The 22,038-nt window shown below is 42.1% G+C and overlaps 1 long non-coding RNA gene across 1 annotated transcript; it reads right to left on the bottom strand.

Moving 5' to 3' along the window:
• Positions 1 to 4,718: 4,718 nt before the first annotated feature.
• Positions 4,719 to 16,644, bottom strand: LOC309366363. Its single transcript, XR_014166655.1, has 3 exons — positions 16,444 to 16,644; positions 8,164 to 8,244; positions 4,719 to 4,919 (listed from the first exon to the last, which is right to left on the bottom strand). It is a non-coding gene; the product is annotated as an uncharacterized lncRNA (long non-coding RNA).
• Positions 16,645 to 22,038: the final 5,394 nt, after the last annotated feature.

Below are 22,038 nucleotides of genomic sequence, written 5' to 3'. Positions count from 1 at the left end.
AGAATATGTTAGCAATATACTGATGACACACAGCTCTACTTCTCCTTTGCATCTGCAGGTGCAGCAGTGGGTGTCATGCGCCTCAGTAATGAACTGGATAAGAGCCAATAAACTGAAGCTCAATCCAGATAAGACTGAGGCACTGTTAGTGGGTGGTTCCCTAGAATGGATAGATGGAAGGTGGTCAGCTGCAGATGAGCTTACACTCCCTGTGAAGGGTGTAGCTTGAAGGTGCTTCTGAATTGATCACTGTCACTTGAGACTCAGGTGGTCTCAGTGTTGCAGAGTGCCTTCCATTGGCTCAGCTATGTCGTTATCTGGACAGGGATGGCCTAATTTCTGTTGCCAACCCACTCTTTGAGACACAGTTCTGGAGGTCACCTTATGGTTAAAATACGTAAGCTCCCTCACCTAAACCACTACTTAGTGGTGATGTGTTTTTTCCTCGTTTCCTATTGCATCCTCAGCACTTATATGGTTGTAGAGCTCCACCAGGATAAAACCAGATGGGGCAAAGCAGTTTCTGAGGAGACAGTTTGGGGTGCAGAATGGTTCAGTTCTATGGCTATGGGTTCAGTCAGACACTTTCAGGTCTGCCACTGTAATGTCTCATTTCATCCAAACTACTTAAGAAGAAGAAAAAGTAGCTACAAATCAAAACTAGTTCATGAGACACTACGTTCCTGAGAGAGCCTCCAACAAGAATTTGACCCCACCCACTTTCATAAAAGCCACATATTTTTTTGGCAGGCTTAGTAAGTATCCAAGGATGCATAGCAATGAACTTGCCGGGAAACACCTACCACACAATGCTTTTGTATACATAGTGCTGACAGAAATGTGAATAGAAAGACAAATGACAACATAACAGAAAAAGGAGAAAAGCAATCCTTTGCCAAAATGCTTTCATTGTGCTGGAGAGCCATTAGCTGTAGACCCCAAAGCCCAGAAGAACATTGGTCTCCTTTTCAGCAATAAATAATATTCATTCAACACAGTCATTAAAAAAAACCTCAGCAGCAGTATAGGACAAATAGTGAGGCTTCCCATGATTTTTGCTTCATTTCCTTCCTTCACACCTTTAGATTTTTGTGTTTAACAGCAGGTAGACCCACCCCATATAAGACTTTTGCACAATAAAACACAACCAGCAAATATCAGCTTAATTCTCATGTGAAAATCTTGGAAGCAATCACTTTTTTATCTTTAAAAAAATATATATTGTTAAAGGATTTTTTGGAATAGTAATATTAACATTTTCCAGTTTATATAGGAAGCTTTTCTCTTTGCTGCTTGTGCATTTTCAGTTAACAATTCTACCCCTTCCCTAGAAATTAAGATGGATGAAACTTGCTATGCATGTTCATTGCATTATTCTTCAAATGCACACAGCAAACCATTTTCAAGAGGGACAACAGGGTGGTTGAAGGAAGAGGAGACAAAGGGCATTTCATTGGGGGAAAATTGTTTGTGGTGGTGAGGAATAAAGACCGAGCAACTTCTGGGAGAAATAGGTAGATGAAAATAAGACTCGAGTCTATCAAGTGTCCATTAAGAAATGGGACTGTGGAGTAACATTGCCTGAACTACGGAATGGAAAGGTCGTATATTGTTCATAGGCATACAGTCATACCTCGGGTTACAGACAATTCAGGTTGTGGTTTTTTCGGGTTACGGACTGCCGAAACCCAGAAGTACCGGAACGGGTTACTTCTGGGTTTCAGCGGTCACGCATGCACAAAAGCGCTAAATCGCGCTTTGAGCATGCGCAGAAGCGCCAAATCGCAACCTGCGCATGCGCAGACACAGCACTATGGGTTGCGAATGCTGCGGGTTGCGAATATGCATCCCACATGGATCACGTTTGCAACCTGAGCGTCCCCTGTCTTAGGCTGAGAACACACAGGTGTGGTACTGCACTTATTTACTGTATTTAATTTATATATCCCCCTTTTTCCAGTGTAGGGCCCACAGCATAAATTAAAACAGATGCAACTAAAAACACACAATCAACTTAAATATTAAAAAGCAATTAAATAAGTAACCCAATTAAAAACAGCACCTGTACAAGGGTGGAATACAACACCCACCCCTGCCACAATAGCCGATCAGTGGCCAATGACCTGACTAAACAGGAAAAGTGGTCTGCTGGTGAAAGCAAAGCAGAGAGGCAACCTCACTAAATGTGGTTAGTTTGTATATTAACATATACTGCAGGGATGGGCAGATTCTAGACATGTAGGGTCTAGAAACCTCAGCCCACCAAACAGAGCCTGGGACAAAAGATATACACTTAGAACCAAGGAATTCCAATCCCAGGAATTTGTTCTGGATCTTATAACAGATGACTCTCCTCTAGCCCTACGTTATATTGCTGAAAGAAAGAAAGATTGGGGTAACCAGGAGTGGATTTTTGTGTGGAAGGACTGTGAACACCATTTAGTTCTGATATGCCCTAAACATAATAATAATAATAATAATAATAATAATAATAATAATAATAATAATAATAATAAAATTTTATTTGTACCCCACCCTCCCCGGCCGAAGCCGGACTCAGGGCGGCTAGCATCATAAAACTAACACAGTATTCAAAGAACATAAGAACATAAAACAGCCAATCAATTAATTAAAATACATGTTAAAATTAGTTCAGAGCAAATTAAAATCTGGACAGATGGCAGTCCACGGGTAAAATTGAGAGTGGTTAATATTCTCCAGAGCCAAATGTTACCACTGGTTTTATAAAGGGCCTGTGAGTGGACTAGGAGGCTACCTTAATCTTGTTCTTATACAGAAATTAAAGAATCAGACTGAACCCCAACCGAAGGCCTGGCGGAACAGCTCGCATTCCTTCCACACCAAGTTCCACTCCAGGTTACCCCAATCCTTCTTCATTTCTGCAGTATAGTTTAGGGCTGGAGCATGGAGCAGAGTTCTTTTGTTGTTGCTGTCGTAAAATCATTGGAAATCATCCTTGATGATCTACTGCAAATCACCCCAAGAACTACTGCAGATACAGATCTACCTTCTGCCCACCCCTGCTGTAGAATGTATCATTTATTTCTCTTGATAACAGAAAAAAATGATTATTTGAAAGTGAAGTTTTCTTAAATGACAGGAGTTTCTAGTTTAGAGGGGTAGCAAGGTGAAGGACCCACCTCAAGCGGCAGAAATGCAAGAGGCGGCACTTAGCCCATCCCACTGCTTCCACCACCGAGAGGGAGGTATTCTGGCATATAGCGTTGTCACTTGACTTCCCTGCACCCAGGGCAGAGAAACTGAGCAAGTGGAATGCTTTGAGGAGCACCCCTGTTCTCGCCAAGTTTGGGGAGAGCTGTGGGGCAGCAGAAGAAGTTGGGGTCACATGGCTGGGCAGCCAGGAGCCGGCAGTTCCTGTTTCACCTCAGATGGCGAGACAGGAGGGCGTAGCAAATAAAATGATCTCTGCTTCTTTTCACACCACAACTATACTATAGAGATTTATTTGTACATTTTGAGCACACCTGCTATATAATCTAATCCTTTCAGGTATAGAATACTTTGCCTTTACAAGTGTAACATGCTATTTTCCTAGACCATATCTCACCCAATAAAATCCCTGAAGCCTTTCATGACTGGTTTCTCATATATATGAATTGGGCAAAGCTCCCAGGAATCTCTCCTCACCAAGCCAATTGACGCGAGAGAAAGTTGTGCAAGACAACAGCTGCTTTTTTGTGTGTGACTTCCTTTCATTTCTAGGCCTGCCGGGAAGATACTGAAAATGGATTGTGGCCATCCAATAAATGAGCATAAGCAACAAGTGAGTGAGTAATCTTAGTAGGTTTTAGAGGGCAGCTTTTGTGCTTTTGATCACTGGTAACAGGATCCATTTTAATGAGTTGCAAGGATCTGTTTCTCTATTACCTTGTGTACAAAATAAAGCAGGTCCTCAACTGATTATACTTGAGGTAGGCACAGACAGGAACATTTTCTGAGGACTGAAGATGGTAATTAAAGTGTATTAACAAATAATAATTTTGTTTGCTTTGAAGGGAGGGGGAGAGAGAGTGAGAGAGGAGGGGTATATTATAATGGCATTACTGCAACATTTTGTTGGGATGATGGTTTCCTCCCAGAACTGTTAACTGGCTTCTTGGAGTGCAAAGCTGTTGACATACATCTCAAATAACAGCTTTACAATGATGTGTCTGTGAGCAGCTTTACTTTGTTATATATTCTCAGGCTTTTGGCCCTGGTCTCCCAGATAATCCTGGATCACTCCAAATACTTTTGTTAGCCTGTTCACTGACTAACAAAAGTCCCCACCTCCCTCCCCAAAGTTCTTGCTACTTTAGGTTCAAATGACAAAAAAAGGGGGGGAAACGCTCAAAACAATGACTGTAGAATATCTATGACAATCTGCAGTTGAAAAGCAGCAGTGAAGGTATATTGATTTCTGAATGATGGGGAACAATGAAGTACAGTGTATCTGAAGTCTCATAATGTTAAGTGTATAAGAACAAGGTTGTTTAGATGTAAATGTTATTTTGTCAGGACTGTGTATCGTATGCCTGCATACATTGACTGTTAACACTACCACTGGGCCTAAAGTAGGAAAACCTCCAGCAATATTCTGTATTTTTTTAGACAGCCATTTTGAGGTTTATTAAAAAACAACACACCACCATCTTGAAAGTAAATTTTTTGACAAGGGGTGGGTTTTATGTGCTTCAGGTTGCCAGGTTTTAATTTTATTTCACAAATACATACGGCTCACAGATTCGGGGTGATTTGGAGAGATGCTTGTCTTTTAACATCTGAGCTGAAGCTACAAGTTTCTTTTTCCCTTTTCACCCATGATGCTTATGGCTCTTTCCACCCACAAAGCCTTGGCAGAAACATGATGTTCTTGAAACTATACAATGGGAAACCATCTGAATAGATTATGAGCAAGAGCACAAAATATTGTTAATAAATAAATAAAATTATTTATTTTACTTATTTGTTTTAAAAATAAATAATGGAATTTGTCTTCAAGACAGCTCACAGCTCAGTTTTTTTCTTTTTAAATTATAAAAATAACACATCAAGACAAGCTTGTAGCAATACAGCTTTAAAACACAATGCACATTGGCGGTGAGTAGGTTTAAAGCAGATTTCCCAACTGCACAAATTCCCTGTCAAACACCCCACACACAGAAAAGGGTGGGGGGAGAAGCCAAATGAACACAAAGTGTGTTTTGCTCCGTACCTACACCCTGTATCAGTGGTGATTTCTCCATGGGGTCAATTCAGCTTAAGTAGAAGCGTCTCTGTCATCTGAGGTTTGCAGAGACAAGAAACTGCTATGCAAAATGTCTGTCCCCCCCCCCCCAGCCATGATGTGATCTAACAAGTTCATGCCCAAAGAGTTCAAACTAAAGTTCCTCACCCATGACTCCCCATTTGGTAGACATCAAGAGATCAACAAGCATTAATCACCACCTAAGCCAACATATTTATTCACGCCTTTGGGGTCAGAAATGAGTAAGACTTTTGTATATCTTGCCAGAGAATAGGGAAGGTAAGAGTCAAATATGAGCTCCAACTTTCAATAGACATCTATTAAGATAATAGGACTTTTTAATATACCTCCTTGGGCTGGCAAGAAATACATTAGAAGGTTGTAGTTTTCATTACCAGGTATCTGAAGACAGTAACATTGTCTTCTGCTGAAGCTTCTGCAGTGGCATAATACCCATAAGCCAAACAAGCCCACTGTGAGGTTGTCTCTGAGTTTTGGTTGTACATCTAGACAATAAGATTAACAACTGTATACTTCATGGGTCACTGTAAAGGTCAATGGGATATACGTCATAGTATACTTTGCCCAGTAGAAATTATATTAATGAAAATGACAGTGCTCCTTTAATTCCTAGAGCAAAACTTCTTTACTACTCTGAGCAAAATTTCAAAGACAATTAAGAATAGAAGAACAATAAGGGATCCTAAAATATCATTACAATAAACTCAGTAAAGATACATAACTCAGATATAGGTATTGGCTTCCTCACACTCCAGTTTTGGACACTGTTCAGCAGTGAATTATCTGAGAAAATGATGACTAAGGTTTTAAGAGGGAAAAGATGTTGTCTTGATCCACAGTGATACCCATGACCAAGTGAAGGCAGTGGCCCAACCAAGCTGGAGCTTAGTAAGCAGGCCAAGCCCCTGGATAAGAATCAAGGTGCTGGTTCAAGGCCACAGTACATGCTCTTCTTCTTCTTTGGTGATCACTCGTAGCCAAGTAAGGTTGTTGTCCAAAAACACGGTTTTAACAGTTAGTCCATAAGTGACTGTGGAGGCCAATTCTGGATCCACACGTCGTTCCACACTGGGGACATAGGTATCCGGGTGGGAGTTGATCACGGTGTGGATTTGCCAAGTGTGCCTTCCTCTTAGCACATTTCTCTCTTTCATCCTGAATTCAAGCGTCTTCAAAGTCCAGAACACCTTTGGTAAAGGCTGTTCTCCAATTGGAGCCCTTGCAGGCCAGAGTTTCCCAGTTGTTGGTGTTTACACTACTTTTATTTTTATTTTTTTTTAGATTTGCCTTGAGAGAGACTTTGAACCTCTTTTGTTGACCACCAGCATTACATTTTCCATTTTATAGTTCGGAATAGAGTAGTTCCACCTTGAGCTGAAGCAGACGATACAAGTTGTCCAAGAGTTGTCTTGGAGAAACTTGCAAAGTTTTATTTTCTTGGCTAGTTAGTCAAGATGGAACCTTCCCCACGAGTGACAAATCTGGCCAACTGAAAGGCTGCATAGTCAGTGCCTGCCACCACCATTTTCTAGTTGGTACTCAGGCTGCAGTACCAAGTGGAGCTCCGGGCCTGCATACATCATGGGTAATTGCTGGCCTCATCACATTAGTGGTGCTGGACCTGTCACAATGTGGATATGCCAGGAGTGGGACAGGGTATCATTAACACACTCAGCAGCACTTGTCAGGACATACATGTAAGCCAGAATCTCTGCTCAGTAGTGCTGGTGGGAAGCCCTCTGCTCCCTGCTGGACAGCCATCAGGGACTAAGGTGATGTCTGGAGGCAGTGCCAGCCAAAACATAGTAGACATCTGGTGGCTAGCACCACCCTCTTAATGAAATCAGCCCGGCCCACTTTGTATACAAGTTGGGAGTAGGGCTGGTATATTAACATAGCAACACAGGCCAGCACACATGCATCACACTTGTGGAGCCAAAACTTTGCTTGGTGTTACCATGGCCCAGCTGAGCTGCATCTCTTGTGAGGTCAGAAGTCCTGTGGCAGTCGGCCCTGCTAGGGCCTTGGCATTACTCCCAACTTCTACCATGCCCAAGGCAGAGTTATGTTACCAAAATGGATATACGGTAGCTTCTACGTATCTAGCAAAGGGTGTTCATTAAGGACCAACAAACCTGCTTTCAACTAACAACATTTAATATGCTTTATACATTTTAATCCACTGCTTAGTATTGGATTTCTTGGTTTTTCTCCCACCATTAAGGCTCTAAATATGAATTTTGGCAAGCAGTTTTGTGCTTATCAAAGAACTCTTTGAACAGGCAACTTATTCAAAATGGCTTCTCATCTTAGTAAGAGAGAGAGAGAGACCTGTTAGGAGATGTTTGGTATGCAGAGCTTACCACAACAAGACCCTTGTGAATAATTTAAAATTTTTTTAACTGTATTCCTACATTTTGATTTTTTTAAAAGAAGAACATCTTCTCAGAGGCCTGGTTCTCATAGCCATGTGCATAATTTAATTTATCTACAATTGATTACTGTAACCAGCAAATGAACATGTGAGCCAGCTCTACTGAAAAGCTTCACACATGAGCCAGTATGGAAGTCCCATTGCAGGATTCCATGGATGGTAGCAAAGTAGTAATCATTGCCTTTCCCCCGTTCTCATGCCAAATCAGTGCCACTCCTTAATGTTGGTGGTCTACACTGAAGTTCAACTGAGAATCTTTCTTAATTTTGCAAGTATTTGATTTCCTGGAATCTGGTCCAGATCTAAACAATTGCTATAGGTCCCTATGACTCTGGTTTTAAAGAATCTATTTTTATCCAGGCTTCTATGTAAGCAGCCTGGGACTGTTTGGGTTTTCAGTAGCGGAATGTTGTTTGTTGTTCTGGCCATGAAAGCTTACCTTAGAGAGGATTAGGTAGCTGTTTTCTTTGTTTAAGGAGGCCTGTTCTGACAAAGCTTCCAGTATCTATAGTTCCAATATCTACGGTAAAAGACAGGAAGATAGTATATGTATTGCTACAATGAGACGGATTGTTAATGATCCTGTTTCACATTTTACATCATTCATTGGATAGTAGTTGGGTGTTTAGTTTCAAGGCTCCTCTGGAAGCGTTGTAGAAAGGGGTGCTGAATGCTCCCTCAAATGGGGGTGTTTCCCTCACAATCCTTCCCTGAGAAGCATTTCCCTTGGCCAGATTTCTGTTATCAGGGAGAAAAAACATCGGGGGAAAGAGAAGTGCAAGAGACTGTGTGATAGGAATTTTGAGGTCTTAGATATATGTTAAATATATCTAATGTATATATATATATCCGTTAACAGACTGTTCCTTCATTTCAAACCCTCCTTCCACATTACATCTGTGGGGCACAGTCTGGACTTCTAAGATGCAGGCCATTCTGCTGCCACATAAAGCTATGTCTATACACATGAAGTCAGCCTGTCATTCATTAAAAAATGATGCACTAGCCCAAGCTTCAGCAGTAGAACCCAGAGCTATAAGTTGGCAGCTTTATAATATATTTCACAGAACATACACTAATGGAAAAATAAGTTCAGTTTATTTTCTTTCTTTTGGGAGAGCCTGGGCAAAAATTTCTTTGGCCTATCTCTCAAAGAAACTTGTAGGATGTGTAAAAGGAGTGGGCAGAATATAATGACAGCTGCATAAAGTAGGAACTTGCATTGCATTAACGAAAGCTCTTAGCATTTCCCCCTTAACCAAGAGGCACCACTTCCATTCATCTCAGCAAGGCCTACATGTGAGCAGAGCTTGGTGGATTGAGCACAACAAGGTCCCCGTTTAAGCTTACACAATGACCATCTGGATTCACTCGCCTTAGAACAAGTTTGCACAGGCAAGCCTTTCACAAGGTGATTGCAATCTTGGCAAGTCTTGAAAGGAGTGGGAAATCCATTTTGAAACCACTTCTCTAAGAAGGTCTGCTATTGTATCACTTGCGCAACCTCTCCACTCTGTGTGTGTGTGTGTGTGCGCACACACACACACACACACACGCATATATGCATGTGTATGCCTCACCTCATTGTCAATAAACACAATTTCCCCCCGTAAAGCAACTCTGGGGCTTTTGCAGTAATCTCCGCTAACCTTTGGTTAAGCCCTTGATTCAAGAGCAAAGCTGCCTGCTGATAAAATCTCTAGCTCAGCACACACTGAATTCTTGAGAGAAAGGAGAGGCCCTGCATCTACACTGCAAATGATTGTGAAGCAGATGATGCCAAAGTCATGCCTCATAGTTCTCTTTTAACAAACAACGAGCCCAGAGTAACAGGAAATTTCTGCAATATGAAATAAATGTGGGGCATGTTCACATTAGTGGAACAGCCATCTCAAATATGGTTATTGCTCTGGTGTCTATATCCTAGAGTAAGGGTAGGGAAGTGAATTTCACAGACTGGATACAAAAGTTTCCCAACCCCGAGGAGCCACTTTGACAGGTGGAAAGGGCTGCTCACCTGTCAATCATCTGATGTCACATGACATCAAGTGCTTCAACTTCAGGTGAGGAATTCCTCCCGTCTTCCTTGCAGGTGCAAAGGAATCCAGACATGTGTGCAAAGGGTTAGGGTTTTTGAATTCAAGCTGTTGCTGGAAAGGAAAAAGCTGAGAATTTTTCCTTTCCAGCTACAGTTCTGTGCTTTTGAATTGGGTGCCTTTTTTTGTTGCCACAGGGTGCCAAATTTAAAAAGCTCTGGAAGAGAACCATTTGGACAGGAGAGCAGGAACTTGTTGAACACCCTAAAGGGCTATGCAAACATTTGCTTCCAACGTATGTGTAATGGTTATAGGGGTTGCTCGTGCGTAAGTTGCCGCCGCTCCTGGCTAGGTACCTGGTTAAACCCTTTCTGTCTGGACAGCCCTTCCCTTCGTGGCTGTTTCAGTCGCTGGCAGAATCCGTCAGTGGGCGTTTCTTGAACTTCTTCCAGCAAAGAAGTTCTTTGACGCCAAGTCTCCGCCTACTCTCCCTGCGCGGAAGTCTTCTGCGCAGGGTGGGTGAGGGCAGTGGAGGACCCGTGCTCTCCCCGCTGGTCTCCGGCGAGGACTCCTGGAGCCCCCTCGCCGATTCCCCGATCTGCCCCCCTTCACCCCTGGTGTTACGCTGATTTCCTTCCCCAGCAGATGGGCTGCCTCTCTCCCTGCTGGGACCCTCTCCAGCATCGCTTTGGAGCCTTGCCTCCACCTCTGGCTCCGATGGCAGTTCCCTGACAGTATGCATAGGTTCAACTCCTTTCGCAGTGCACACAGAGGTGCTTGTGCATTCCTCTTTTTATTTAAAATAATTTCAGTAAAATAATTAATTATAAATCCAGAGGTGTTTTATAACAACAAAATAACAGCAATGCTAATAAAACATTACGATAAAACAGTAAAAGATCACACAGGACCCAGGTAGTTAAAAACTGGCATCAAGAGCTGGGGAATGCTTGTGCAAAAATGCATGTTTGTAGGGTGCCATCCAAAATAATCTGGCTGGGAACAGCAGAGCTTGATGGAGTGGTACAGCCATTGCTATATCCACAATCCTGATGTCTATGCCAGCCAGAGTGGAAGGCGGAGGTGGGAAGAAAAATCTGATGCAACAAAGATGCCCACTGGCATCATATGATGGCAGCATGGGTTCATGGAAAGTTTGCTATTGGTTTGTTCAGGGAAGAAGAGGCAAACCTTGAAAGAACATGAAAAGCCCAATATTAAAAAGGTGCCGGGTAGTAGTTTTTAAGTAGCATTTTTTAAAAAAAGCTTTAATGAAAATTATTAAAATGACTGTAGCAATATTTACTACTATTGCTTAACACTTATTAAAAATGGCAAATGAAGTTTTGAAACAACATTTGAATGTTTTTAATTAATAGTATCTATCCAAGTTAGTATTCAGTGACCATATTGTCGTTAATGTGCGTGTGAGTATAGTTTAAATCTTGGTTTCTTTAAGGGTTGGGCCTATCAAGGCACCATGCCAATTTAGTGGTTCCTCTGTGCTGGCAGCTTCTGAAACTCTGCTTCACGCCCGTCTCTGACTTGCTGCGACATGTTTATGAGTTTTATACATCACATGGTGCAGTCACAAATGATAGAGCCCAGCTTTAAAAGCCAATTTCCAATATGAGGAGTCAGTTGTTCATAAATTTTGACAAAATGAATGATCCTTATAGTTTACCCTTTTCCCTCCAAAGATTTTAGTCTTCAGGCATGAGACATATTGCACACCCAGGTGAATAATGTTCACTGACGACAAATATACCTTGTGAAATGCACAGGAGGAACTCTGCCAGCTTTTGGATTATTGCAATCCCAAACCCTAAAGCTACTAATTTTCTTAAAGAACATGAGAGAATTCATTTTGCCTAGATAACGGTCAAAAACACTGGGTTGGATCCGGTGTGCTGCAAATGGAAATACAAGGTGTGACTGGAAAGTTCGGTGAATGGTCACAGAAATCGGACAGTGAAGAATATTTGAACATACACACCTTACAGGCCTTCAAAGTAGGCCCCCTCTGATATAATGCACCATTGACAACGTTCGTAGAACTGTTGGAAAGTTCTGGAGAAGTCCTCTTTTCGTACTGCTTTCAGTTCCCTTGTCATAGCAGCTTGGACGTGTGAAATGTTGGAAAACCTGTGCCCTTTCAGTGCAGATTTCAGTTTTGGATAAAGAAAGAAATCCGGTGGGGCCAGATTGGGAGAATGTGGAGGGTGAAACAACTTAGTAACTTCAGTAATGATTTCATGCAGAATATGCAATTCTTCAGCCATCATTCAGACGGACAAACGCCGATCCCGCATCACTAACTCACGAACTCTGTCGACATTTGCCTCCTTTTTGCTTGATGATGGTCTGCCAGACCAAGGGTCATCTTCCGTGGTTTGCCACCCTTCACAGAAACGCTTAAACCACTCATATACTGTCATTCGAGTTACAGCTTCATTTCCATACACAATTGTGAGCATTTCGTGGGTTTCCGATGCCAATTGTATGTCTGAATGTTTCTCGCTGTCAGATTTCTGTGACCATTCACCGAACTTTCCAGTCACACCTTGTACTTCACATATTCACCCAGAAGGCTCTGAGTTCCATTGGAGGCTTGCCACTGGAGGGGAGGGTGGAAGACGGTTTGGGCTGATTCTCCCTTTTCTCTGCAGTCACTTCTTATGCTGCTCTGCAGGATCCCTAAATCCTTTGGAGCAAATTTTCATGGGTCACAGGCAGTGGGGGACCTTGCAGATCTCAAATTTCAGTGGCGCCCTGTGCAACACCAAAATTTGGTGGGCCCCTGCCTCTCGCCTCTCGCCATCTCTTCTACGTCATAGTTGTAGTTGCGGTACCCCTGAGGCTCTACACCCAGTGTGACCGAACCCCCTAAATCCACCTCCGGACACAGGTGAAGGGTTTTCAGGGACTCTGGGGAAGGAGGATTTGGTGAACATTGTCACCTCACCCTTTCTCCAGCACAAGGGAACATTGCCACATGCAGTGCTTTTTTTTCTAAAAAAAATGTTTAGGGGTACTCTCATTATCCTACTCATATTGAAATTCTTCCCCTCAATGAGGCCAAACTTAGAGTCACAAAGTGTTTAGGGGTATGCATACCCCTGCGTCCCCCCAGAAGAAAAGTACTGGTCACATGTAAATCTGGACCCAACTCAATGATATTTGGTGTTATCAGCTTTCTGTAAAACCTCCCCCCCCCTTCTGTATTAATCTTGGCAGAGTTGATTGATTGGCTTTGATATCCATTGGCCACAAGATAGTTGCAAAACCTGATAGGCAGGAAGGATTAGGTGAAGCGAGCAAATTGCTGTTCTCTTCAGAGTGCAAACCAAATGGCTTCTGGTGCACAACTTGTATGTTCGTGACTGCATCCTTTATTGGAATGAATGGAGAAGCTCCCTTGTATGCAGAAATTCAAAGGACTCTTCTACTGCTTATACAGCAGGATGCAAATGAAGATATGTCTGGTAGATACAGTTGGACTTGAGCTGGAGGCTGCTGCTGGCTCCAAGTCCCCTTTAAGCCACAAAAACCCTGGGCAGCCAAGTCACACTGTGAATTGAGTTCCAGTCTCTAAGGTGGGAATATTCATGACTTCTTTCGCAGACTTGCTGCAATAGTTAAAGAAAAAATTCTTGCAATGCACTTTGTGCTATAAAAGATCCTAACAATTAAAAAGGGCTATACATCAGGGATGGGTTGTTTTCCAATATGTATCAGGGCATTGCTGCAAGCGTCTGCTCAGCTTGTGCCACATGGATAAAGTTGGGGCTGGGATCTGAAGCCCGTGGTGCAAGCAACTAAAGAACAGGTTTCTCCTTGAACACAATATTTCAGGAATATTTATTCAGTTTAATAATAATAATAATAATAATAATAATAATAATAATAATAATAATAATAATAATTTATTATTTGTACCCGGCCCATCTGGCTGGGTTTCCCCAGCCACTCTGGGCGGCTTCCAACAAAGATAAAAGATACACTAAAATGTCACATATTAAAAACTTCCCTGAACAGGGCTGCCTTCAGATGTCTTCTGAATGTCAGGTAGATGTTTATCGCTTTGACATCTGATGGGAGGGCGTTCCACAGGGCGGGCGCCACTACCGAGAAGGCCCTCTGCCTGGTTCCCTGTAACTTGGCCTCTCGCAGTGAGGGAACCGCCAGAAGGCCCTCAGAGCTGGACCTCAGTGTCCGGGCAGAACGATGGGGGTGGAGACGCTCCTTCAGATATACTGGACCGAGGCCGTTTAGGGCTTTAAAGGTCAGCACCAACACTTTGAATTGTGCTCGGAAACGTACTGGGAGCCAATGTAGGTCTTTCAGATGAATGTAAGTCTGCTTTCAGTTGAGATAATAAGAGAAAATGTAACTGTCTTGAATGCTGCATAGATCCCGACCAGCTGATTAATAATCAAAATACAGTAATAAATTCAGCAGAGTAAATGACAGTATTGTTAGAATCTCTCAGCTAAATCCAGTTTGGCTCCTACTGCATGGGGCTTTATTTAAGGGTATATTGATGATATTTGCTTGTGGTCAGCTCAGCATGGGAGATTGCTGTGTGCATGCACGAAAGTTTCCTGATGAATACATTCAGTTTACACATAAAGAATGTGTTGGGAGGACTATGCTTTTTAGTGATCTTTTTCATTTCAAATGCTAAGTATTTTGACATGCTCTCCATTTATTAAAGTCAACTCCTTGCTGCAGATGCACATGAAACCCTTTGATTAATAAGGTTTCCTTTCTAACATGCATGTCCCTTTTGGAGAAGACACAGGAAGAAGAAGAAGAAGAAGAAGAAGAAGAAGAAGAAGAAGAAGAAGAAGAAGAAGAAGAAGAGGAGGAGGAGGAGGAGGAGGAGGAGGAGGAGGAGGAGGAGGAGGAGGAGAAGGAGGAGAAGGAGGAGTTTGATATCCCACCTTTCACTCCCCTTAAGGAGTCTCAAAGCAGCTAACAATCTCTTTTCCCTTTTCCTCTTTTCCCTTTTTTCCTCTTTTCCTCCCCCACAGCAAACACTCTGTGAGGTAAGTGGGGCTGAGAGACTTCAGAGAAGTGTGACTAGCCCAAGGTTACCCAGCAGCTGTATGTGGAGGAGCGGGTAAGCGAACCTGGTTCACCAGATTACGAGTCCACCGTTTTTAACTACTACACCATGCTGGTAAGAAACCTCTTTGCTTGGAACCATAAGAAATCATGGAATTTGAGCAAATCTGTTTTGGGTATTTTCCATGCTGCATCCCCTCCTGCTTGATGCTGCAGCTGCCCCTCCCTTGCCCAAAGTCAACTGGAGTGTTTGATATAAGAGAAAGACATATGCAGGGAAGGCATTCAAATTCTCCTCTTCGGAATTCATTTTGTCATCCCTCAGATATGTTAGGAAAGTAATTGTTCCAACTATGTTTGGAAACTTACTAATCTACCCAGACACTTGCTGAGAAGATGGGATGAATAGGTTCTATTTACTGGAGAATACATATAACATGGCTAAGCTCACCAAAGTTGAGTGTGTTCAACGTTAAATAACAAAACAATACAATTTTTAAAAAGCTAATTTTAAAAAATCTATTTTGGTGAGCATCCACGAGAACTGCCAAAGTAAATAACTTAGTAAGACTAATTAGCATGAACTAAGACTTTGATATCTGACACATGAAGCATTGCCAAAAATTTGGCCTGGTGGTGTCTGCTGCACCTCAATAAAACTGGGTTCAATTAGGCCTCGAGCTTGAGACAGATAGACAGACAGGCTGCTGGTTATGTATTCTTTCTTTATGGCAGAGACGGTCTTCTTTCATCTTAGCTGCTTTCAATATTCTATGTCTTTATCTTTACAGTCAGGACAGGCAAGGGTAATTAGGCTAAGGCAGACTAATCAGCCATGCAAACTGCATCAGACCTGTAAACGTTGTCCCTGAGCATTTCTTCCTGGATCCTCATATCTGAGATGAGCTTATCTTTCTCTTGGCTTCAACATTTTCATGGTAAGCTAAACACCATGCTGAGGCTTTGCAAATTTCAGGATCCATGTAATTTTTAATGGGGGAAAAATAAATCATTGCTGTTTAGTATGGTGCCCCCTCCGTCATAACTGTCTGTTTTCTGGGAACCCTTTTTATACGTTTGCATGTCCTGCTTAATCATGCATGAACAGGAAGGAGTTGCCATGAGCCTTGGCTTTACACACCCCTCCTCCTACACGCCCAGAAGGATGATTTCTGCAACATTCACTTCATTTTCCCTGACCCTCAGCTTGCTGGAATCATGGTTTTGAAGAAATGCTGGTCCATTTCAGAGCAAGCCAGCTTCAAGCTATGGGTTATATAGCTACGTGTTAAATTCTCCTGTTTGTTATCAATATCTGTCCCTGGTCTAGGCAACACAAGCAGGCAAGGTTCAAGGAAAGCAAAACTAAATGCTGTTGAAATTTTCCTCTTAGTTGAGTGGGAGGAGAGGGAAGTGCTGGAACTGTAGGCATGCTCATAGTCATTCCAGCTCATACCACAGTCACACTAAACCATGGATTAGCATGATGCATCCATTGACTCCTGTGCCAGACACATCCTGTAGATCTTCAAGAGAACCACAATGCATTGCAGGGGATTCTGCAGTATGTCCTGAGTCACCTGTTTAGTTCATGCACTTCATTGTTTTCTTACCTGAATAGAGAGGGTGCTATAAAATGCACCTAATGTACTCCTATGGTTTCACTTTGTAGGAGCCAGTAAATATCAGGGATGGTCATCAAGCTTTAGAAAACCTTGTCTGCCGTTATGCAGCTTCTGTATAGGAATCCCAATAAACTTGCACTGTTCTTTTTAAAAAAAACACTGTAGTAGCATAAGCAAACTGGAGCTCATAAACCTGTAACAAAATTGAAAGAGCTTGTTGCAATGCATCATATGACTGCTGCACCCCACACACTGCCTTTTGACAACAGCAGTACAGTGGTACCTCGGGTTACATACACTTCAGGTTACATATGCTTCAGGTTACAGACTCCGCTAACCCAGAAATAGTGCTTCAGGTTAAGAACTTCGCTTCAGGATGAGAACAGAAATTGGGCTCCGGCGGCGCGGCGGCAGCAGGAGGCCCCATTAGCTAAAGTGGTGCTTCAGGTTAAGAACAGTTTCAGGTTAAGAACAGACCTCCGGAATGAATTAAGTACTTAACCAGAGGTACCACTGTATATGGCTTTTGTAATAAGGAATTCGTTCACATCAAGGTCGCACCAAGTAAAAAGTTAATAAAATGTTTTATTGCTAAACAGATAAAACAGTTTATGTTGGCGCTCCTCTAAGTCTGCTCTTGGTTCTGCCCCCTTTTTCCAGGGATCATCTCTAAATTTCCATTTCTCTGGAGCCTAGCTAATGTTTTATGCCATGTTGTGGAAATAAAGTTGTGGCCTGTTTAATCCAAGTAATTGATGTCTGCCTCTTTCTTCCTCCCACAGCAACCTATCAGCATCAGTAGTGAGGATTGGTCTGAATATCAGCCAAGTACAATTAAAGGTATGAAGAGAAGACATCCTTGATTTGGACAGATCTATAGCATATTTCTTGGGGAGGGGGCAGTCTTCTCTTTTAAATAATAAGAATAAGAAATTCTATACCATCCTTCATCCAAGGATTGCAGGGCAGTTTACAAGATAAAAACACCAAAATATGTAGCATAGTATAACGAACAAAAACAATAACGCCAATGAAAGGCCGAGGAGAAGGGGAGCATTTTTGCCTGGCACCTAAAGGAGTATAATGACGGTGGCCAGGTAAGCCCCCTAAGAAGAACATTTCACAAATGGGGAGCCAACACAGAAAAGGCCTGTTCTTGTGCTCCCACTCTCCAGACCTCTTGTGGAGGAAGCGCATGAAGAAGGATCTCAGATGATGATTGCAGGGCCCAGGTCAGCTCATATGGAAAGAGATGGTTCCAAACTGTCTTCAGAGGCAGCCCCATGTATAATCTGTTTCAGTAATCTAACCTAGAGGTTGCCTAGAGATTATACTTAATCTTTCATTATTAATGCTTTGAATTGTTTTCTTTTTCCTCTGTAGGTATGTTCCATTTAATCCCTCTGTTGTGATTTGGTTGGAGTTTTTGACTCTAATGGTAACCTGCAGGTATACATGTTTCATATCGTAACGTGCCACATTCCACTTGCAACCTTGATTAGAACGCTGCCTTTTGTCTATTCTGTACTACTGTGTTCTACATCTAACGCAATGAGAACTTTATTGGAGCTTTACACAAAAGAATACAATGGAGTTGAATAGGTGGGACACTGAAGATTCACGTGGATAGTGATTTTGTTATCAGTTTCATTAACCCCAAGTTGTTCAAAATGATGTACACGATTCTCTTTTCTCCCCTCACCCCCTTCTAACTTCACAAAAACCTTGTGAGGTAAACTAAGCTGATATATATTAACTGGACCAAAGTCGCTCAAATAGCTTTAGGGCAGACTGAGGATTCTGAATCCAGGTCTCTCATTTCTTAGTCCAAACCTCTCACCCATGTATCATACCACCTCTCAAAAGAGTGGGAGCTTTTGGTGTAGTGGTTTAAGTGCATTGTGGAAATCAGATCACAAGATAATCATTTTGAAACATACACCAATGACATCTCTTTAATTTCTGACACATATAACAAGAGAGACGCCTTTTGCCCACCTGTGCCATGGTTGGTCTGAAAATTGTACAAAGTGTAAGATATTTTTACAGCAGTTGACACACAACAAGCACGCAAGTCACTTCCTCAAATATCATGGGAAATGACAAAAGTTGCAAGAAGATTTCAACAAGTTACTAAAATAGCCTTAAAATAGCAAGATACGGGTGGTGCTGTGGGTTAAACCACAGAGCCTAGGACTTGCCGATCAGAAGGTTGGCGGTTCTAATCCCCATGATGGGGTGAGCTCCCGTTGCTCAGTCCCTGCTCCTGCCAACCTAGCACTTTGAAAGCACGTCAAAGTGCAAGTAGATAAATAGGTACCGCTCTGGCGGGAAGGTAAATGGTGTTTCCATGCGCTACTCTGGTTCACCAGAAGTGGCTTAGTCATGCTGGCCACATGACCCGGAAGCTGTACGCCGGCTCCCTCGGCCAATAAAGCGAGATGAGCGCCGCAATCCCAGAGTAGGCCACGACTGGACCTAATGGTCAGGGGTTCCTTTACCTTTACCTTTACTAAAATAGGCTTGCTCTTTTGAAATCAGCTTATCTAGCATTATGTGCCAGTCTGCAGTTACACATGTTGTGATTACATTTTCTTGTGGTTAGAGCAGAATATGAACCAAGCAAATACCACCCTCACCACCACCCCACATCCGTTGTTTCATAAACACTTTAACTGTTGACCAAAGCAAAGTTCATTTATCAATTATCCAGAAGTCTAGGCCTTACAGAGCTGTCTAATAAGTGTGAGGTCTTCATTTACGGTAAGTCCTTTAAAAGCCCTGATCTTATACCATGGCAGGCTGAAGTTCTTTGCCCACATATATGGGCTAAGTGGATTGTTCTCTGCTGCTGTCCAGCTGCATCTAAACTCCTTTAACCTGCTCCTGCCCCTCCATGTAACTCTATGTCTCTGTTTTGCATAGAGTTGCATTAAACACAATGAACTGGCTCTGCTCAGAAATAATCTTGTTTGTCCCCCTCCCTTTTTTTAACTGCATAGATGTGCCCTTCTGAGTATTTCACCCTTGCTGCCAAGTACTGTTGTTATCCATTGCAGAAAAATTATCACCAACATTTGAAACTTGATATGCTTGATTGTTGAACAGTACTGTACCTAGATGTGCCAGTATTTACCATTTTAAAAAAGTAATCTCCTGCCAATCATCTACTGAGCTGTTTTCGTTTGTATCTACTGGCTGGAAACCAAACAGATCACCTAGAAAACTAGAACTAAGTCACAGAGCAATTTGCTTTACCTTGTCTAAGATCTCACGTATTCATTTATCTCACAGAAATTTTAAACCAATAAACATCAAAGTATCCTAATAGTGTACAAAAAGAGAGAAATGTCATAAAAAAGAAATCAAATACCTTGGGCAACTTTTAGACTAATAAATTCAGTCAATCAAGTGGATAGGTGTTAAGCAAGCATCTAATTACAGTACTTGATGTTATTTATGCTTGCAGGTAAATTCAGTGAGTTTATTTCTACTGACCCCACAAATCAAATCCAATTCCAGATTTATTTACAGGAAGACAAATGTGGCATATACAGTAGTGTAGTGTATAACATACAGTGGTATCTTAGGTTACATACGCTTCAGGTTACAGACTCCTCTAACCCAGAAATAGTACCGCGGGTTAAGAACTTTGCTTCAGGGTGAGAACAGAAATCGCACGGCGGCGGCATGACAGCAGCAGGAGGCCCCATTAGCTAAAGTGGTGCTTCAGGTTAAGAACAGTTTCAGGTTAAGAACTGACCTCTGGAACGAATTAAGTACGGTACGTAACCAGAGGTACCACTGTACATGCCATCTGGAGGAAGCATCATTCTTTACCATGTGGAAATAATATCTTCTAAAGTCAAACTAGTTGTCCACTTCACCAACAGAGGCTGATAGGAATTGTACTCCAAAAGCTCTGGAGGTTGCCATGTTGGGAAAAGCTATTTTAGAAGTACAGTACAGCAAATGATGGGGGCCAAGTCTTTTGATCCTAATTGCTTAGCAGGCATTCAAATAATTTGCATTTTAGATAAATGGGAGTATTGTCTGCCTTCTGCTGCACTGGCACATCAGATTACATGCACTTGATAACAAGAAGATTCTAGTTGACTGTGGTTTGCATAATGGATGTTCTATTATATTGCTGCTACAAATAAATGCCTTTGTAATAGGATATATACTGTTCCTAGCAGCACCTAGGATTTGTTGCCCAGAAGAAAGGAAAAATATTAACCAAGGTTTGGACTTTAGTGTGTATGTAGCACCTATCCACACCCCTTGAAGCTGCTGACAGCATTTCTGACATACCAAAACTGCTCAAAGTGATGTCACTTCACTGTTTCCTGGCCTCCCGAGGGTGTAAACTAACAGGTTTTTCTGTATGTCAGAATGAGAGTCCAGTGGCCCATGCTTGATTCTTCAGCCAGTGTTTCCAGTACATGACTACCAACAACAAATGTTTATTAGCAAGTCATAGTGAGGGGATAAGCCAACTGTCTCACATCTGAGAAAAATGGGGCCAGTGTATAGAAGCAAAACTTCAATAATAATAAGGTGTTTCAGTGTATTTTGTGTGTGTTCTGAGTTATATTATTATATGAGTCAGATCGTCCCCTGAAACATGAGTGACTGTTGCCACTTCTAAGCCTCAGGTGAATGTGTGGACATTCCCCTCCCCCCAGCAAGATGCTCATTCTCAGGGCTTTTTTTCAGCTGGAACTCAGTTCAGGCACCTCTCAGGTGGGTGCCATTGCTGTCATAAGAGAACAAGGGAGGCGTTCACGGTGAGTTCCGGCACCTCTTTTTCTAGAAAAATAGCACTTATCATTCTCCTTTCCATGGGAAGAACATCTCCCCTGCCACCAATTTTGCATGAAACCTGGAAGCAGAGATAGAAAAGTGTGAGTGCCACTCATGTTTGTGCTGTCGCTTCTTTGTCTGTGAGATATTTGAGTAACATCAATATGGATGAGAGGAGGAAAATAACCCAGATCATATGGTCAACTTAATTCCACTTTGTTTTTTTATTGACAATCCAATTCTGGACCCATTCTTAAATGGACTCATTTCAAACTAGTCTTCGAAACCATGCAATAATTATTTCAAGTGCATATTTGGGTTTGTGAGGTAGAAATCATGTCCCAGTTATTTGTTTCAGGTAATCTAAGATAATAAGCCTCTGGTTGTATCTTGGCCAAATGCCATCTTACTTGAAACGCACATTCCAATATAATTTCTTTGCGTAGTTAAACATACTGGATCACTTCAGAATGCAATTGTACATACGCCAAATGTTGGCTCCCTGCAGCCTTTTCGGACCTGCTAGTCACTTCAGTGCACTGTTGCCTCCTAGCAGCCACAATAAATGCTGCAACCTCACTATTTATTCAGATCAGCCAGATCGCAATATCATTATAATTAGTACTGCAGATTCTGACTGTTTGACCATTTACTAATAAGCTAACATTTCCTTTTAGCAGGAAAGAGTTCCAGCCATGGCCAAAGTTAAGGATTTTAAAGTTCCACCACTTTCAGTGGAATAATTAAGCATACAGTGGTACCTCGGGTTACAGATGC

Source organism: Podarcis melisellensis (genome assembly GCF_964234715.1).
Source record: "Podarcis melisellensis genome assembly, chromosome: 1".
NCBI classification, from domain to species: domain Eukaryota; kingdom Metazoa; phylum Chordata; class Lepidosauria; order Squamata; family Lacertidae; genus Podarcis; species Podarcis melisellensis.
The sequence above is the reverse complement of the archived record's forward strand: the minus strand, read 5'-3'. Positions and strand labels throughout refer to the sequence as shown.